This window comes from Gavia stellata, chromosome 12 (genome assembly GCF_030936135.1).
Source record: "Gavia stellata isolate bGavSte3 chromosome 12, bGavSte3.hap2, whole genome shotgun sequence".
NCBI lineage: Eukaryota > Metazoa > Chordata > Aves > Gaviiformes > Gaviidae > Gavia > Gavia stellata.
In genome coordinates this window covers 13,159,253-13,178,350 of record NC_082605.1, presented here as the reverse complement: position 1 = coordinate 13,178,350, position 19,098 = coordinate 13,159,253, and positions in this window count along the sequence as shown.

The following is a 19,098-nucleotide window of genomic DNA, read 5'->3' as shown; positions in this document are numbered from 1 at the left end:
AGAGGCTTGCAGCAGAGCTGAGGCTTGAACTTGAATTTCCCCAAATTTACTCCAGACCCTTAACCACAAGGCTAAAATCATCTGAGAGAGGTCATTTCCTCTAAGGTCAAGAATGACCAACCCCTTTAAGTAGTTATAACATCAGGTCCTAACCCTGAGCCCGTCTCTCTCAGCATGAAGACTTTCACCTGTGTCCCTTAGGGTTTAACTTTCACCCTGACTTATAAGTGAGGAAGAGGAGTGTGACAGGAGGAGCTTGTGGGCTCGGTCTCTCTCAAATCTGTTTTATCAACTGTATTCACCCTGACATAAGGACGATATGTCACTGAACAATTAAAAATTAAATTCCAGATTTGTCAGTGCAGGATCAGACAGAGACACAGTCTAACTTTACTCGCCATCGTTTACGTTTTTTTTCTTGTGGTCTCCCTGCAAACAGGTCCCTGGGCTTTTTGATTTATACTTTACTATCTGAAATGCATAAAAGATGTGGCGCTTTTGCTCCCCCATGAATCTTCCACAATTTTGTTCAAAATTTTACTGAAGGTGACATGACAAATTACCGCCAGAGTCAATTTGTGCTGGAAGAGGGCATCATTAAAAAAACAGAAGAATAGCGACACAAGAAAAAAGGTAAAGGGAGGATGGGGGAAAGAATGAGTTTGTGACCTCTTTGAATATGTCACACTCCAAAGGCAGGGTTACGAGGATGAGACTGGCAGACTAATTACGCACACGCCAGGTTCGTTGATTCAGGGGAAAGGGAGAACTCAAAAGCACATTTGACCCATTCAGTAGGACTGCTCTGTTTCTTGTTATCTATTTTGGAGAGAGCAGAGGAGCAGAAAGAGGTAGGATATTTCACAGCATTGCTCAGAGCTAAGCCTCTCCAGCTTTCCCATGTCTCCATCACTGTAATTGTGCCCTGGTCCCCTCCTCTGGCAGTCTCTTCTCGTTGTCTCGTCTGACTCTAACCCCAAACTTCATGGGCAGGTAAGAGATCATTTGATTATGGCAGATGCTTCACTGTTTGCACTGTATAAAGAAGGCTTTTGTCTTTGGTGCAGCTCAGAACAGTCAAGTGGCAACAGGTAATTTGATATAAAGAGCAAAATAAACGTTTAACGTGTTCATTTTATTTTTCCAAAGAAAAGCACAGTAGCAAGCAGTATTATTATGAGTCGTGTTGCCATGTGTTACTTCTCCCACATCTTTCAAAGGTGTTGGAAGGGGAGCTTGTTTGTGTAGTGAATAGTGTCCCTGGTGTTTGCTTCTGTATCTTGTTTCAACACTTTCTGCAGACAGAAAACTTGTCTCCCTGTTGCAGTCCCGGGGACATTTTTCTTTGTAAACAACGATTTTCACCACAAATGCCAAGGTATCAGCTGGGATCAAATTCTGAAATACTTGTGAAAATATATGTTTTCACACATGGCTGCTAGCAAAGTAAATATTAGCTAGGTTATGCACAGTCCTGGATAACACTGGATCTGGTATGCTTGATCTCTATTGGTCCTACAGGAATTTTACTCTATTTATTTTTTTACTGGATCCACAGACATTCTGAAGTGCCTGACATCATGTTAATTTAGTGTTTCTATTCCTCACCTAGAGCCAATTCATTTCAGGGGTGACTTTGTACTTTCCCTTTAACTTCCTGTGGAAAATCTGTCACAAATATTATTTTTGGATGCGGATTACATGTTATAACAATTAGAAGATCCCGCATATTATTTCTGTTTACATTTGGCTTACTGGGAAAAGAAAATTATAAAGAACACATGGGGTTTAGCACAAGCAAAATCTAGTGATCTTTTAAAATCACTGCACCGGGCTTAGCAGATGCATCCTGCCTAGATGCAACCTGGAGTGCTGCTGAATTTACAATACACAGTATGTCTGGCTTAAATAGTCTTCTATTTTAGGTACACTAACAGCAGGACACAGCTGCTGTGCTAGCAAACATACCAAGTGGACCTTAATGGACATGGTCTGGTGTGCAACCAACCTATGTCCAGGTAAAAGCCAGCCTGGCTCACAGCCAGATCTCTGAGCAACATGACATTAAACTGCAGCATTTACCCAGCTGCTGCTCTGTGGAGGCTCCTTGTGGATAGCCTGGCAAGGTGTGGTGGATCCCAAGCCCATCTGGATTTCATGTGATCTAAAGATATTCCCAATAAAATATTCTTGGATCCTTCTAACACACTGTTAATTTTCAGAGGATTTTAATTGGAAAGGGCTTCCTCAACCATCAAGCCCCAGACCCCTGTTACTGCAAGCACCAGGTCATTCAACACTTCTTTTAAGACTTTGGCCTCACTGTATCTTTTGAAAAGGAGGTGGTGCCATAACATGGTAGATGTAATGATCAGAACCTCCCAACTGCCATCCTGAACTTATCTGTAGACAGTTGCCTACCCTTTTTCCTCTTTGAAGACTTTACTAACACCTGTATTTTCCTTCACTTGAGTCTGTTGATCACCCATCCTGGTGTTCTTCTCTCGGACCTTTTTTTTTTTTTTGCTAGACCCCTCCTGCAAAAAAAGAGCAGCCCAATACACAGAGTGAAATAAGAAGTCTGGGCTCAATGGGGAGAGGACTTTATCCTTCCTTCTTTCACAGCAGGAGAGGCAGGCCCTGGAGAGAGAGGGGTGAGCCTGGTAATGAACATGGAGAGGCTGCAGCAGCCACCTTTGTTCCTCTGCCAGCTGTACACTCCAGGACCGCAGGCTGCCCTGCTCCTGAGGAGATAAGGATTTTTGCTGGCCGGAGGAGCAAGCCTTCCAGGAGTGACTGATCAAGCGTGGACATCAGGTCACCCTGACTCTCTGATGGCCAATACTCTGAGGAGGAGATTTTGGATGCAGTAGAAAGTTTTGCATCTCAAGGCAGTGCGTGCAGCATGGGGAGTGCTGGGGACAACAAATGAGTGAGGCATCAGCCCAATTAGTACCAGTTTGAGCAGGAGCCATCTGTGCTACTGCACATCATTAACAGCAAAGGCCGAGTCCAGATGCATGGGCCTGAAGAGCTGAATAAAGCAACAGCAACTGGAGATCTGTGCAGGGCGGCAGAGCCAGGTGAAAAAGCAGAATGGAGAAATGGGGTCCTCTTGAAACCTGGCCTGAGATGAGCTTCTGGCTGGGACTCAGGCTGGCATTGTTCCCCCGCCATCTTGGCCTAACAGCTGGTCTCCCCACACACCTTCATTTGATCGAGTCCTTACCCTCCCCAGTTCCTGCCTCCCTCCAGTTCTAGCTGTCTCACAGCTGAATGTAGCATGCAGTCCATGCCCTCCCTCTTCGTCACTGCAAACACCCTTTGCTCTTGAATTCCTTTTATTTGTGTGAACAGCATTTGAGGACACAGATTGACTGAAATCTGTGATGCAGTATAAGCAATACCATAAATAGACTCCAGATGACCCCACAGGAGCTTAGTAGCCACCGAAGGATTGAAAACACTTTTCTCACTCCTTCCCGTGGAAAAAAGAAGCCACCTGCTTTTGTACGCCCGCAGCAAGTGCTGCCTGATAGGGCTCTCAGCCGCAACCTCCCCACTCCCTTGCTCCAAAGCTCCTCTTCTACCCACCTTCAAACCTTTGAGACCCATGCCATGTCCATATCTTTTCTGCTAACCTGCTGATAGACGGTGTCTCCCTCACCATCTTGGATGTGAGTTTGCTTCCCTTCTCTGCTGTGTCACAGGAGGGGGCTGTAATCCTCCAGGGTTTCGTTGTTTTAGTGAAAGTAATACTCCTCATCTTCCAAACTCCTCCTACCTTGTCTTATCTATTCTATACACATGCTGCTCTCTAGTAACAGCAGTGCAAGTCCAATAGTAGATTTTGTCATCTTTTGGGAGGTGGCTGATAAACTAGATTGGATGCTCAGTCCCGTCATGTAGCAGGTGACCTGTAGAACCGCTGGTGCCGGCAACGTCACCCTCGTCCCACAGGCACAATCCTCATTCAACCCTGAGACTTTTTACACCTTCCTCATTATTATTGTGTAGCAATTCCTGAGCAGAATGAGCTGCCAGGTTAAAAGGGGAACAAAACCATGTGTTTGGGATTTTTGGTGACCCTGAACGTGGCTGAACTCAGAAGAGGCGCACTTTCCATTGCTGGGTTTCACACATGTGGAAACTGGGCTTCAAGAAAGGACAGTCCTTTCAATGCTTCTCACCCCTTCTTTATCATTAAAATAAAAGATGCTCAATAAGTCACCCACTCCTCTTATCTTTTGTTCCTCCCCTCTAAGGAAGCATGAATTACAAAGCACCTGGGGGAAAGAAGGCGGTCCAGAAAGGCTCCTTTTCTTTAGGTTTATACCTAAAGCATCTTCTAAAGGAGACTCAGCAGTACAGCTGGGACCCTTCAAGCCTGCCAGGAAAGAAAAGCAACTGGCAGAGACCACTGCACAGTCCAGATGATCCCATATTCCTGGGCTCAAATTCATGCCCCCCTCCAGAAGTTCAAGGGTATTGAGATCAGATGTTTTGATTGACCTCATTATATACAGAGGGACCATCTGCAAAAGCTCAGATCTGGCTCCAAGCTTCTTCCAAGTGCAGGTCTGGGATTTTGATTTGAACCTCTGCCTAACTCATTCAATCTCTGCCAGGGCACAGCGAAAACATGGTGCAAGATACCAAGAATCCTTTCTTTATTAGAACTGCTGGACCAGATATTCAGCAGAGCTCAGCTCCTACTCTAAACTCCTATTTCTGGCCTGCCTTTCAAATGTGCCCACTATCCTATGTCTCCCCTGCAAACCCTAGCCTCTATTTCCTTGCCTATTTTACACCTATCTGTATGCCTATTAATAGAGTATATAATCCTGAAAAACAGTGAGTAGTGATGCATATATGGACTGTCTACTTTCAAAGGTATGTGGCAAGCGACCCTTCCAAAGGGAATGTGGAAGATCAACAGATGCAGCACACACCCAGATTCCCTGTAGGTCTCATACAGGCAAAACATTTCATAAATAGCGAGCAGCTGTGACAGGCCTTTTCTCTTTCCTTTATTCCTAAAAAAAGTATTGCATCTTTGAGATCCCATTGACAGCCATTCTCCCTTAACAATCTGCTTGACTCAACACAGGCCATGCTTTTGAGAGTTGTTAAGGGAGGGGTGGGGAAGACATCCCTGTACTGTTCTCTTCTTTCCTCCTTTCTTTAACCGAAGAAAGAAAACAGGGAAATAATAAAAAAAAAAAAAAAAAGGAGGAGGGGAACCTATTGGCCCCCTCCTCCCTACTCCTTGGCTTTCTCCTCTATCTTCCTGGCTGTCAGATGCTCCGACATTCCTTGCACGTAAGTGTTTTGCTTCAAAAGTTAGAAGAAGAGAGGGAGAAAGAGAAACTGCATTGCACAGTCCCTGTTGATAAGGTTCAAAGCAGAGAGAGATGCCTCAGAAGCACATGCAGTCTCTCCCTCTCTCCCTGTTACAGGGAAAAAAGAAGAGCTAAATTCCATGGCAGACTTTGCTTTCTCCTGCTGCTGTTATCTTTCCTTGCACACAGGCTGGAGGTAGGGGGAAGATAGAAACTGTCCTGTTTACCTTGCAGTTTCTCTCCACCCCCAGCCCCCTTTGAAATGCCGTCTCTAAGCTGCTTTTGCGCTCCCGATTTTTAATGGCATTTGTAAAAAGAAAGAAAAAATTCTGGACATTTTTGTCTGCCAAGTTGTTTTTCTCCCCCCCCCCCCCCCCCCCAGCTTTAAAACAGAAGCTAGGATGAGCCCAGCTGAGGTTACTCAAGGAAAACCCCTGCCAAAAGTCTTCTTTGCTGTTAAGTACTTCCCCAACCTTGTCATTATCCAACTTTCCCCTTCCTCTACCCCTTCATATATCCCTCTAATTTTCCATCCCTGTTCAGCATTGGAGTAGTGAGGAAACACCACTAAATTATCACCACATTACTCATCTGGGGAATCCAGCCAAGAATGCTTTGGCCTAGCAAAATACTCACAGCCATCTGTTTGTCTGTTGTGCTAGAGGAGAAACAAGCACACAAAAAATAACCAAGAAACACACACACACACATTTACTAAAAAGAAAGAAACCAAAGAGCCATGAAAGTCAGAAACTAGCCACTGGAACCAGCAGTCACAGAGAATATTAAGATAGAGTTTTAGTCACTTCACTGAGATATTTCAGATGAGCCTGGTGAGCTAAGAGCCCTCCCTTTATTGCCTTCAAAGGGGAATTAAAATAGCCAAGAGATTGGTGTAGGGAAGTCAGTAAAAGTTAAAGAGCTCATCAGAATGCCCCCTCACTTCCCATCTGTCTAACAGGAGCATCAATCTACTCAAGGTACAATGCCCCCTACAAGGGCATCTTAAGACAGGTTCAGCTGGAAAATGAGGTTAATTTATGCTTTCTGGTTGAGGCAGTTGGGACTCAGGTGTTGGGTGGGTACCTTGGGGTCTACAGGTGAACCATATCTGCTCCTGCCTCTGTCGGGAGCCTCCTCCCTCACAGGTGAGTTACATAGATAATTTAGAGCTGGTGTTTATCACCACGGCCAAGTAAAGCCTAGTCTCTACTTCCTTCCCTTTTTCCAAGCAGTAGAAAGCCTTTTAGCAGCAGTCTGGTTCCTGCTGGCTATGTGGGGTGGCAGCATTGTGTATGGATGAACCTCTGCTAACATGGTCTAGCCTAGAATAAGGCTTGACTGTCTTATCCCACTACGACTGATGAGGGTAGAGGTTCAGTCCCTCTTGGAGCTGATCTGTAGAAGAGGATCTCAAAGTTTGCATCCTGAAGGTGTTCTTGCATGTTCTGCAGCTGGGCTTCCTCTGTACCCTTCAGCCGAAGAGCTGGCTGTAACGGGGGCTGGAGGTATGTATGAGCTAGTGCCTGGGTTGGGGCTGGAGGTATGAGCTAGTGCCTGGGTTGGGGCTGGAGGTATGAGCTAGTGCCTGGGTTGGGGCTGGAGGTATGAGCTAGTGCCTGGGTTGGGGCTGGAGGTATGAGCTAGTGCCTGGGTTGGGGCTGGAGGTATGAGCTAGTGCCTGGGTTGGGGCTGGAGGTATGAGCTAGTGCCTGGGTTGGGGCTGGAGGTATGAGCTAGTGCCTGGGTTGGGGCTGGAGGTATGAGCTAGTGCCTGGGTTGGGGCTGGAGGTATGAGCTAGTGCCTGGGTTGGGGCTGGAGGTATGAGCTAGTGCCTGGGTTGGGGCTGGAGGTATGAGCTAGTGCCTGGGTTGGGGCTGGAGGTATGAGCTAGTGCCTGGGTTGGGGCTGGAGGTATGAGCTAGTGCCTGGGTTGGGGCTGGAGGTATGAGCTAGTGCCTGGGTTGGGGCTGGAGGTATGAGCTAGTGCCTGGGTTGGGGCTGGAGGTATGAGCTAGTGCCTGGGTTGGGGCTGGAGGTATGAGCTAGTGCCTGGGTTGGGGCTGGAGGTATGAGCTAGTGCCTGGGTTGGGGCTGGAGGTATGAGCTAGTGCCTGGGTTGGGGCTGGAGGTATGAGCTAGTGCCTGGGTTGGGGCTGGAGGTATGAGCTAGTGCCTGGGTTGGGGCTGGAGGTATGAGCTAGTGCCTGGGTTGGGGCTGGAGGTATGAGCTAGTGCCTGGGTTGGGGCTGGAGGTATGAGCTAGTGCCTGGGTTGGGGCTGGAGGTATGAGCTAGTGCCTGGGTTGGGGCTGGAGATGAGGGGACAGAGGGGATTTAACTTGACAGTGAGTATCAGTATGTTTATCTTTTCCCTACTGTTGTTGCATCGACTGCCTGAGATGAGTTAACAACTCAGAAGTGGTGTTTGAGGAGCACACAAAATGGGTTTGTCAAAATACAAATGATAAGAAAGTCCCTTAGTGTTATCAGTGTTTACTAGTGAAAGCTGGCAAGGGAAGAAAAAACCCTGACTTTTCCCAGGCTGTTAACTATATCCAGATTGTCGCTAAGTTAACAATTTATACCAAACATGAAATACTCTGTCTTTTCTATGCAGTCCGGAATTAATGATATAGATGGAGAATATTTCCATGCACAGCAATGCAGTTGCTCCAGGAGGGCACTGGAGGCTGCAGGCTGCTTTTAGCCTATTGCACAGACAGCAGAGCAGGGAGGGAGGATTTTCAACTGAAAGCAATAAAATAGTCCCTGTTATTCCTACCTGGATTTGGTCCCAGCACAGTGAAAAGCTCTTGTCTCCCTTCCTGGGTGTTTTCCAGCCTAAAGAGAGGAAACTTGGAAAACTCTAAGAAGTGAAGACCCAGTCCAGCTTCTACTTGGCATGAATGTCTGAAGAGTTGCGAGCTCTACCCATTTGAAAGATAAGGGGTGTTGTTACTGTTGAGCTCTCTCCAAGTTCATGGATTTCATCCATGTCACAAATGGTATCACATGCTGGATGCTATTTAATGCTTCCCGAACAGCCCCAGAGGTGCTGCTGAGGGATGACTTTACATTGAAACAGCTTCATAGTGCTTCAAGGAAAGCCTTTGCAGCGGACAGCACTGGCTGCTCTTCCCAACAGGCCAACTCATGCTTCGTGAAGCTAACTGGGCCACATCCATGACTATGCATTTGGCTGGGAAGATTCATCTAACATCTGAACCATGAGTTCCCAGTCTGAGAGTGAGTATTGCTGTCTGAGGCCTTTAAAAACAGCCCAGGAGTGCAGCAGGAGAGCTGGGTGCTCTGGGGTCTCTTTGTGCCCGCTACTCTGTGAACAGTCCTTGCTGTGGAGGAATGTTTCACTGCTCCATGTTCAGTCCCATTGCCAGGAGACATCGTCTTCCTCATTCCACGCAGCACACCGCATTTCCCCATTCAGAAATACCTGTGGTGGTGAGGAATTTCTCTGTGAATCACAGTCAACAAAAAACAGAGCGCAAAAATCGCATGCCCATGAGAAAAAGGGACAGAGAGAAAAGAGAGACTGGGATGTGCTGGATATGGCTTTCTGCAGCCTGTGGTGCCAATTCTGCATTGCAGCGAGGGCATTTCACAGCTAGCAGAGCAATAGTCCAAAGCAGCAGGATACCTGGAAAGTGGGTCTGAAATAATTTCATAGCTACCTTCATCACTTCTCTTTTAATTTGTAGGCACAGGAGTTCAGATGCAAACTTCAAACTTGTAATGGAGCAGTTTGGGAACAAATATATAAGCCACAATTCAGGATCTAGTTCCCCATGTGCCCATCTCGGACTCTGTGCTGTAAAAGAAGCATTAGGGGCAGAAGAATAACTTCCTACAGAATAATAAAAGTTGGAGACTTGGGCTTTGTCATCTATTCTGAAGAATGTGAGTTCACTTACCAAGCAGTGAAATAGCAATAAACTTCGCAGTAGGTAAAAGCAAACCCATGCTGGTTACCGCTGTATATTCACAGCTGGCCTCACCTAGCCTATCTTGCCTGTGGGCATGAGATCAGCCTTTTCTGCAAGTCACCTAACTCTTGATGCCAAAAAACTAAAGTTCCTGCCCATCACATCTGAAGCAGATATTTCGAAGTTAAACATCTAGTCTGTTTTCAATTTTTCCTTCAAATACCAGAAGTGATTGCACCACATTATGGACTAATCGCCTGTCAAATTTAATTTCTTAAGCTGAGGCTGCTTTAGAGCCAAGTGAATGAAAAGGAAAAAATACCCTGTCCAAACCTGCTAAATTATTATTTTTATGCCTGTATAGTTACCTAGAAATTGGAGCTTTTCCTTAACCTTTTGGTTTAACTATATGGCTAATACATTACTGCCAGACTAGGGCATTATATGCAAAATTTGATCTTCCAATAGGTCTTCATATCTAAACTGTAATAAACTGAATTTCATGAAAGTAGCGCTAGATCCAGCTAGGAGCAAAGTCCTCTTCTGAACTTATTACTCAAGATCAAACACAGACCTTCAACATAATTTCCTACAGGCTGTGTCTGTATTACCTGTTGGAACAAGTCTTCTCGCTATATATATGTCATGGTCCACCTGAAGATCTCACAGAGACATAAAGGTTTCTTAATGCTCTTCAATCCTAGGATGGGGCCTCACTGATTTATATGCATAGTGTCTACCATAGCATGATAACTATCATTGACATGGAGAGAACTGGGGCCTGTGTGTGGATTTGGGTGCAAACCTAAAACCAATCTCAAACCCAGGCTCTCATTCCCCATGATTTTGGAGGGTAGACTTCAAATTTTGACAGGGGGTTGGTGGAAGGGCATGGTCTGGTATAAATCCACACACATTGCGAAAAATCTCAGAGAAGTCTCTGTGCAAACCTTTGGTGGGAATGTCTTGTAGCTCAGCTGCTGAAGTATCTAAAATTTGGGTTTCTGTGTGGCTTGGTCTCTTGGCCCTGAGACTGTAAAAGGGCGAAGGACAAGGATGTGGGAAAAGGAGAGCAGAGCCCTTGAGCTGGGTGGGAGAAGAGGAGCCTAAAGCTGTCTAAGGAAACTTTGAAACAGCAGAGAAGTAACATCAGAGGCTCCCAGTAAAGATGATAACACTACTGCTGTCAATAACTATGATATCTTTGGGACAGGGAATCTGTGCAGTGAATCTAAAATTTCCAACTCTTCCAATAAGCCAGGTAGGTATGAATGGCATTTCTTTTTTTTTTTTTAAACCTACTTAAGAAAACACAATACAAAGCTAGAAAATTACTTAGGTGGAAGCACCGCTATCTAAAAGAAAGTTATTTTGGACAAATGCCGAGAAAAGAGGCAAACAAAAATTAAGATTATCTGTGAACCAGTAGAAAACCTTTGAAGTAACTATAATCATTCTTGATGTATTATCAGAGAGACCAAGTCCAGCTCTGATCTGCTAGTGTTTTTCATCTGCAGATCCCAATATGCTTTATAGCCTCCCTCTGCCTCCTTTCTTACAGGAAAGCAGAAGAGAAATTTGTTATGGCTGAGTGCCTCGGGTCACACAGCTAGGCAGTGACTGGCAGAGCTACCAAGTCTCCTCCCAGATGCAGTCTAATTTATTGATTTTCTCATGTGGGTGTAGCCTGTAGCTAATAAGAAGAAAGAACAGTGAACAAAAATGATTCCCAGCTCCCACCACCTACCAGAAGTGTCCACCCCATTTTGTTAATGGCTGATCTGCCCCAAAGTCTCTCTCATTTCCACCTTGCATGCCCTGGTTGGCTCAGTTATCTCTCCGCACCAGCAATTTCACTGCCCTCCATTGTGCTGAGCATCGTATCAACACTTTGTGTAGCCAGAGGTGGAAGTATTTAATGGGGAACAAGAAGGGTGTTTCTGAAATGATAAGAATACTTGTAAAATCTGTAGTTATCTGTGGAAACTATCATCAGTAAACAAGTTACCAGCCAACAGCCCAAATTCTAACTAAGCCATGTAGACATGGCCTGAAAGAAAGGCTTGAGGAAATTTTACCAAGCTTCTTCAAACTTTTTAAGTGATAATGGGCTGTGCCTGAACACAGTGATTCCCCAGCACACACATAAACCCATGCACAGTGAGATAAGGAAAGGTTTTGCTCTCATGTTGGCATAGCACAGCAAATGGCTAGGAATTCTGCTGAAGTCTCTGCCGAACCCACACTTTTCCTGAGTCCACGCTGCTTTTGTGTGCGGCTTACTGACACAAGGGAGCTGGGACAGGGAGCATTTTTAGCCCCTTCTCAAATGCACTGAAAACTCCCTTCTCAGCATCTGCAAAGAGGTTTTGAAGATGAGTGGAGCTGGTTCAGCAGCTGTCCCTTGTGAAGTGAAGAACAGTGCACATTCATCCATTCATTCAGGTCTACCACCTTTGTTGAAGCAGGCATAGTTTTCATGTGAAGAAATTGGCTATGGTTCTTAGGGCTTTGAGCAGCTTAGTGGGGCAGGATTTTAGAGAGAAGGGTTGTGACAGTAAGGGCAGTGGGTGCAGGTGAAACATGAAGTGTGTCCGCAAAAAAAAATTACCGTTCCCCTCCCCCTACTCTCCCCCCTTCTATTTCAATACACACAAGCACTGATTTTAATAGAGCTGACTTCAGACAGGCAGCAAGCACAGCAAGCATGCAGGTCTGAGTATTAGTCTGGAAATAAGATGAGTAAATAGCCTTGGGAGAATGCTTGCCTACTATCTCTCCTTGCCTCTCTAGGGAATTGCTGCTCCTCATGCAAGCTGGTTACACTGCTGAACTTGTTTCCCCTTTCTAGCCCATGTCCACCCCAGTCTCTGTGGCTCTGCAGTGCTCTCCATGAGCCTGATCTCCAGGGCAGACCTCAGCCACCTCCTGAATCCACATCCAGAGCCATCCTGGTGCCCCCCTCATCCCTGCACCACACTGTCCTTAGGAAGGAAACCTGGGTCCCAGGCTGTACAGGAGCCACAGTTTCTTCTGGTAGGTCTCCAAGGTGGATAGTCAGGGATGTAGGTCTCGCTGCAGAACATACCTGTCCCCCCCCAGTGTGAACACAGCAGGTACCTGTTTTCTCTTGGCTAGGCGCCTCGGCAGGCTTAGAGCCAGCCGGTGGGAAAAATGAGATAATGGGAGCTTGGGTGGAATTTGTGCTGGCTGCATCCAGCCCATTTAATGTGTCCAGAGAAACTCTTTATTTTTTCAAAAGAGATGCAGAAAACAAGGGATGATTCTCCATTGTTCTGCACATTACTGGCGATAGAAATGGAAAATATCCTAGGCCAAGCCAAGAGCTGCTCAACACTTTTGGGAATAGGGAGGTGTAAAAGTTGTCTGCCAGCTGCCTTATCCCTTCTTCCTGCCTTTTAGTCAAAGGATGGGGTTTATTGTGCAGCCAACAACTGGGTGCCCCACCTGCACCTCCTGCTCCTAGCCATGCACTGCATTTCTCTACTCTGCACAGTGCCAACCCTCCCATGAGCTATCTTGGGGGAATTAAACCAGCAGAGGATTATTCATGTCTTTTGTAGGGTTACTTCTCCTATCCTGTTGCACTATGCTTGAAAGTATTCCCCCCATAAATTAATGAGCTGCAGGGAGGTGTCTGATCTGGGTGTGTGTGATAAGGTATGGTCAGCACAGAGGCACAGCCCACCCTGCTTCCCTCTTCAGAGTCCCTATGACTCCTCTGAGACATCCACCCTGCTGAAGTGGTTGAGGGTCAGGCTGGAAGGCAGAAAATAGGAGAACAACCTTTAAGCCAGTGGTTTAAAAGGGTTCAAGCTCCCAAGTATTTGGATAATGGAAATACCTGCCATCAGACAGCATCAGAGAGGAATTGCTCTGGAAAAATCAAGACTCGGAGGGTGGATTGGTGTCAACAGTCCCATCTTCAACAAGGATAAACCCTCTGAACCCACTTATTCACCTCTGCAGGAAACTGGCTTTCAAAAGGCTAGTGTAAAAGGAAAGGAAGGGTGGGGATGCTCTTTATATGAACCTAGGCATCCTGCTTGAGAGTAAGAGAAACACCCATTAACTTCAAAGCCTAGCTTGTTTGTGTCTTCCTTTGAGAGGAGAGCGCCCCATGGAAGCATCTTTATTTAGAGGGCTCCGGAGAGACTTTCTGTACAGAGCAGAAAGGAGCAATGGGCCAGGAACCAGGGAGCCAGCTTCCCTGCTAATGCCAGCACTGTAATTAGGTGTGGCTGGGTCTTGCATGGGAAGGACTGGCAGGCACAGTCCCTGGGCCATTTGGGAAGGGATTGGAAAAAGTTGCCACAAATACACTGTAATGAATAATCTCCTGCCGGGCCCTGGGGGACCAAGGCAGGGTGGGGAAACTCAGAGACATTTAAGTTGATACCTAATAGGTCTTTTCCATCTCTGATTTCTATGATGTGCTGTACACAAAGCAAGAAGCAGCAGCTAAAATCGATGCACAGCGTGAGCCAAGCGGAGAGTTTTTAATCAATCTGAGAAGCCATTTATTGTGAGGATCCAACAAAGCCACAGAGATTATCACTGCTACACATGAAACTGGAACATGGAAAGCAAAAAAGGAGCATTGAGCTCTTGCTTTGTGGGGGCTGAAAAGTGTACCTATTGCCTCTGTCTTGGACTTAATAGTGGTATAGCAAGAGCGAACAACTTGGGGAGGGGAGTGGAGAGAGGGGATGATTAAGTCCTGGCTACTAATCAATGGTGGATTTAGAACAGGAATGTTTTTTTCCTCCCTAAGCTTAGGAAGAAGAGAACTTAGCCCTTAAGGAAAATTGTGTTTTCCATTGACATATCTGGGTGAAACACTGAGGAGCTGTGAGCAGATTGGCTTGTGGCTGGAGGGACAGTCCATATGAGGGCAGATGTTTGGGACATTGAAGAAAGAGTAAATAAATATCCTATACATCCATCTGATCTGCAAGTGAGAACTAGCCATTTCTCTTTCCCTCAGCAGGGTTTTGAGAGAATGAAGGTTCAAGACATTTGCCAGTAGTTGGGAGCAAACAGTGACTGCCCAGGGTGCAGAGACGGGTGCCAAACTCTCTGAATGCTCCTGCCTGTGAAGGAAAGCCACCTCTGACTCCAGACAAAGGATCTCATCTTTGCTTTGTGGTCCATGCTAGATGCACAGGTCTAAGCACTTCTAGCACACTTAAAGTTAAAACTGGATCCAGCTTCAGAGTTTGGGCCAGTTTTTTGCTGAATGTAACAACAGTGATGGCCTTCAGGTTCAGGCGAGAGCAATCGCTGTATTGTGTTGGTAGTGACTGTCTGAAGTAGCCCTGACATTTAACAGCAAGTAACTGTAGTTCATAAATAATGGCCTTACGAAGTATTGGTGCATCTCACAACATGATTACCAAGTAGATGGTAATTAAGCTTCAGCAATTTCAGGACTACAATAATCACCATTAAACATTATTGGGGGGGGCTGTAGAGGTAACGGGAGGAACTATATAATCTAATAGACCTTTACAAGACCTTTTCCATTCTCCATCTTCTTTGATGTTCTGAATGTAAAAACTGAGCAGAAACATCAATCCATAGAAATAGGGGAAGATGCACATTGTAGAGTAATTCATAGCTGCCCAGAAGAAGATGGGAGGAAAGCGCAGACTTGGCGCAGACTGCTGTCCCACCAGGAGATACCCATAGTTTCTGCACCCTCCCTGGTCCCAACTCCTCCAGACTTTTCACTCTCTCCTGTTAGGACATCAAAGGCCTGCCTACTTGCTGACATACCCAGCCCAGGATCACAGCTGCTGGAGAGGTTGCACGGGTAAAAGGACACTGAACAACATCGCATGTATGGCAAGGCCCAAAGACTGGGGTCACTTGTGGTTCTGGATCTTGCCTTTTCATCCCTACACAACCCAATGGCCGCAGTAGTTGCAGCCACCTTGGCTTTCAATTGCCAAAGAGCAAAGAGGGTTCAGGGCTTTTTTACCGCCCCGGTCCCCCTCTCCAGAAGTCTGCTGGCCCCAACACAGCCACTTTAGCTATTCCTGAAGCTGCCTTGCTGGAGCTGGCAATTACCATATTATTGGTATCCAAGCGATCTAATTTAAAAGCACACGTGGACATGCCTGTGGGGCAGAGCCACCTCTTAGTGACTGCTTTCTGGTCTGTTTTACTGCAGAACAGGATCTTAATCCCCTGTGCACAATCTGGTTGGGAAAACCATGGCTGAATCCCCATTCATAAAATACGAGACAACGCAGTGCAACAAGAGCCATTTTTTTGCTGCTCTTCAGCCACGTCTTCATTGATGTCAGCACGTATGCATTTTGCATCCCCATTTTCATTCCACAACTTCTGTGCCATGGCTATAAGAAACAAACAGGCTGAACAAGCACCTGAGAGCTGCAGAGAGGAGAAAATCCAAAGAAACAAAACATTCATTAATCTCTTTTTAATGTATCTTTTCACCCTGCCCTCCCCAAAAGGGGAGATGATGGGGGCTGGCAAGGGGGAAGGACGATCCCAGCAGAACAGCCTAACTATAAAAATATGAGTGCGGTTGCTAAAAGCCCAATCTATTTTCAAATGATGTGCTTTAATGGAATGTTGCTGTACATCTTTTGATGAGACAGGAGTCTATTTAAAAAGACAGGCGCTTTCGAATGTGCTTTTAAACCCCGTCTGTCAATTAGAACAACATCAAGGGTTCAGTGGCTGGGAAAAAAGATGACAGTAATGAAAAGCTGGGAGGGCAGCAGAAGAAAGGAAAGATAAAGACAAAAAAAAGTGGAAAAACAAAGAGAGGAGGAAAAGAAAGAAAGCAGTATTGCAAATAAATAGACAGAAAGAAAAAGGAAGTGAAAGTAGGGCAGAATAAAGATTCATAAAGAATAGGGAGGAATAAAGATTCATGAAAAAAGATTGCTCTCATTTGTCCCCAAAAATTATATATGCATTCATAGCCAAGAAGGATGCTGAGTGCAGAGAAAACAGAAAATGCAATGCCTCTTAAAATCTGATCCCTGCATTACTCAGCATCTCTAAGTCAGGGAGAAGAAAATGGTGCTCAGCCTCTCCCTGGATGGATCCCATGCTGGGAGCTCTCCCTGCAGCTCCGCCACAGACACACACAAATGTAGGAAGATAATTTAATCTTTGAGAGGCACTCAGATACGAAGGTGAGAATCACTGTAGGAAAAAAGCCCATGAGGAAATTTATAACTGGTATTAAGTGCAGGAGTGAGAGAGCAGTAAATAAGGCACTGGGCCACAAAGTGAACATCAGAGGAAACAAGCATGGGAGGAAAAGGGCTCAGTTTTGGTGCTGCTGTTGTTTAACATCCTTATCGATGATCTGGATGAGGGGATCAAGTGCTCTCTCAGTAAGTTTGCAGATGACACCAAGTTGGGCGGGTATGTTGATCTGCTCGAGGGTAGGAAGGCTCTGCAGAGGGATCTGGACAGGCTGGATCCATGGGCCGAAGCCAATTGTATGAGTTTCAACAAGGCCAAGTGCCGGGTCCTGCACTTTGATCACAACCCCATGCAACGCTACAGGCTGGGGGAAGAGTGGCTGGAAAGCTGCCAGGTGGAAAAGGACCTGGGGGTGTTGGTTGACAGCCGGCTGAAGATGAGCCAGCAGTGTGCCCAGGTGGCCAAGAAGGCCAACAGCATCCTGGCCTGTATCAGAAACAGTGTGGCCAGCAGGAGTAGGGAGGTGATCGTGCCCCTGTACTCGGCGCTGGTGAGGCCGCACCTCCAATACTGTGTTCAGTTTTGGGCCCCTCACTACAAGAAGGACATAGAGGTGCTGGAGCGTGTCCAGAGAAGGGCAACGAAGCTGGTGAGGGGTCTGGAGCACAAGTCTTATGAGGAGCAGCTGAGGGAGCTGGGGTTGTTCAGTCTGGAGAAGAGGAGGCTGAGGGGAGACCTTCTCGTTCTCTACAACTACCTGAAAGGAGGTTGCAGAGAGGCGAGTGTTGGCCTCTTCTCCCATGTAACTAGCAGCAGAACAAGAGAAAATGGCCTCAAGTTGCACCAGGGGAGGTTTAGACTAGAATTTAGGAAAAATTTCTTTACTGAGAGAGTGGTCAAACATTGGAAGAGGCTGCCCAGGGAGGTGGTGGAGTCACCATCACTGGAGGTGTTCAAGGAATGTGTAGACGTGGCACTTCGGGACATGGTTTAGTGGGCATGGTGGTGTTGGATTGATGGTTGGACGTGATGATCTTAAAGGTCTTTTCCGTGATTCTGTGAAACATTGGGCTGGGTCCTCCCTGGGGGAACATCACCTGACCTGTGCACAGGAGGTGAAAGGTAGGGCGAAGGTGCTGGTGGGCACTGTATTAGAGGTGGGTACAGCACAGAGAGACCAGGGGCAAGATACCTCTGGGTGTGAGGGTGCTGCTACTGCCGTGCTAATGGTGCTTTTATAATAATTTTGCCATTTTCTTCATCAAAAAAGAAAAAAAAAATTAAAAAGGAAAACCCCCCAAATCCCATCATTTAGCACCATTTTACACACCACACCCCACCCCGCTCCATCCCGGGTCAGTGGCAGGCTGAAAGCCTTTCAGTTCAACACATTGACCTCTGCCACTTGAACTAATGACGGAGATTGATAGCAGTAATAAGCTGCTGCAGTCTGCCTGGGTAAGGGCTGGGGGGAGATGGCACACACGCACTGCCTCTAACCCCTAACTGCTATCAGCTGTCCCCAGCGCATGCTCCCTGTGCTCGGTCACCCCATCACCACATGATGGAGTCTGTCTTGCCCAGACTCTCTCAGGGCCATCGCCAGCCTTGGTGGCTCAATCCTTCTCCTTGAGCTGGGTGGCTTTGAGCTGAGATGTCCTCAAGCTAGTTGGTAAGTCCATGCACTGGCCTCTCTAGGTGTGCGCAGTAGCAAACCCCAAGGCACCATAGTAAAAATCATATGTGGGTTTGGTTTGCTCTCTCAAGTCCAGTGCCCAAACTTATCCTGATGCAAGACTCAGAAGTCTAAATGCCCCCATGAATCTCAGTCGTAATGTCTCTGTGCCTCAGTTCCTTCCTTTGCAGAACACCCTGCCATTCAGGGTCTCATGATGCACACCTGAAGCAATGCAGGCCACATCCATGCCACACAGTAGGTACCAGAGGCAACTGCTGTCCTGCAGGAGGAGCAGAGGTTTTGGCAGAAGTTGTGTTTCACACCTTTTGCACTGTAAAGAACAGAAGCACTTGCCAAGAAACAGTCCTGAGCTCTCATTCATATCCTTGGGATTTAGAGACTTTAGTTAGTTTCTACGACTACGCATTGTTTACGGCCACTGCTGCAGCGAGCTTTAAAAAGTCACAACATTTAACATATCCAGCTCCTCAAGAAACTAAATAAATCCTTTTCCTTCTTCCCCTGCATTGCTTGCAGAGTTGTTCATAAAAGCCAGGGCACTATTTCTCCAGGTTTAATTGCAGACATTCACTCAGGTTACAGCAGACCATGATCTCAGCACAGCAAGCCATGGGCAGGGTTAATGCTACAGCTGGATGCATTACAGGAGCCGACAGGCATCCAGGTCAGCAAGTGCTAGGCGCTGTACGAAGGTACAATAGAAAGGTGAAGATACGCATGTTAAACCAGCATGACGAGGAATCCTCTCTCCAGATTAGACCCAACTGGATAGACACACCTTAATGAGTAAAACTGGAGGCTTCGTGAGGCTTTTCTCACATGACATTTGAAGAAAGGCACTTGTAATCTCTCCCTTGTGTGCTCTCCCTCTGTGGTACTGTAATTAGCTTAGCCTGCAGGG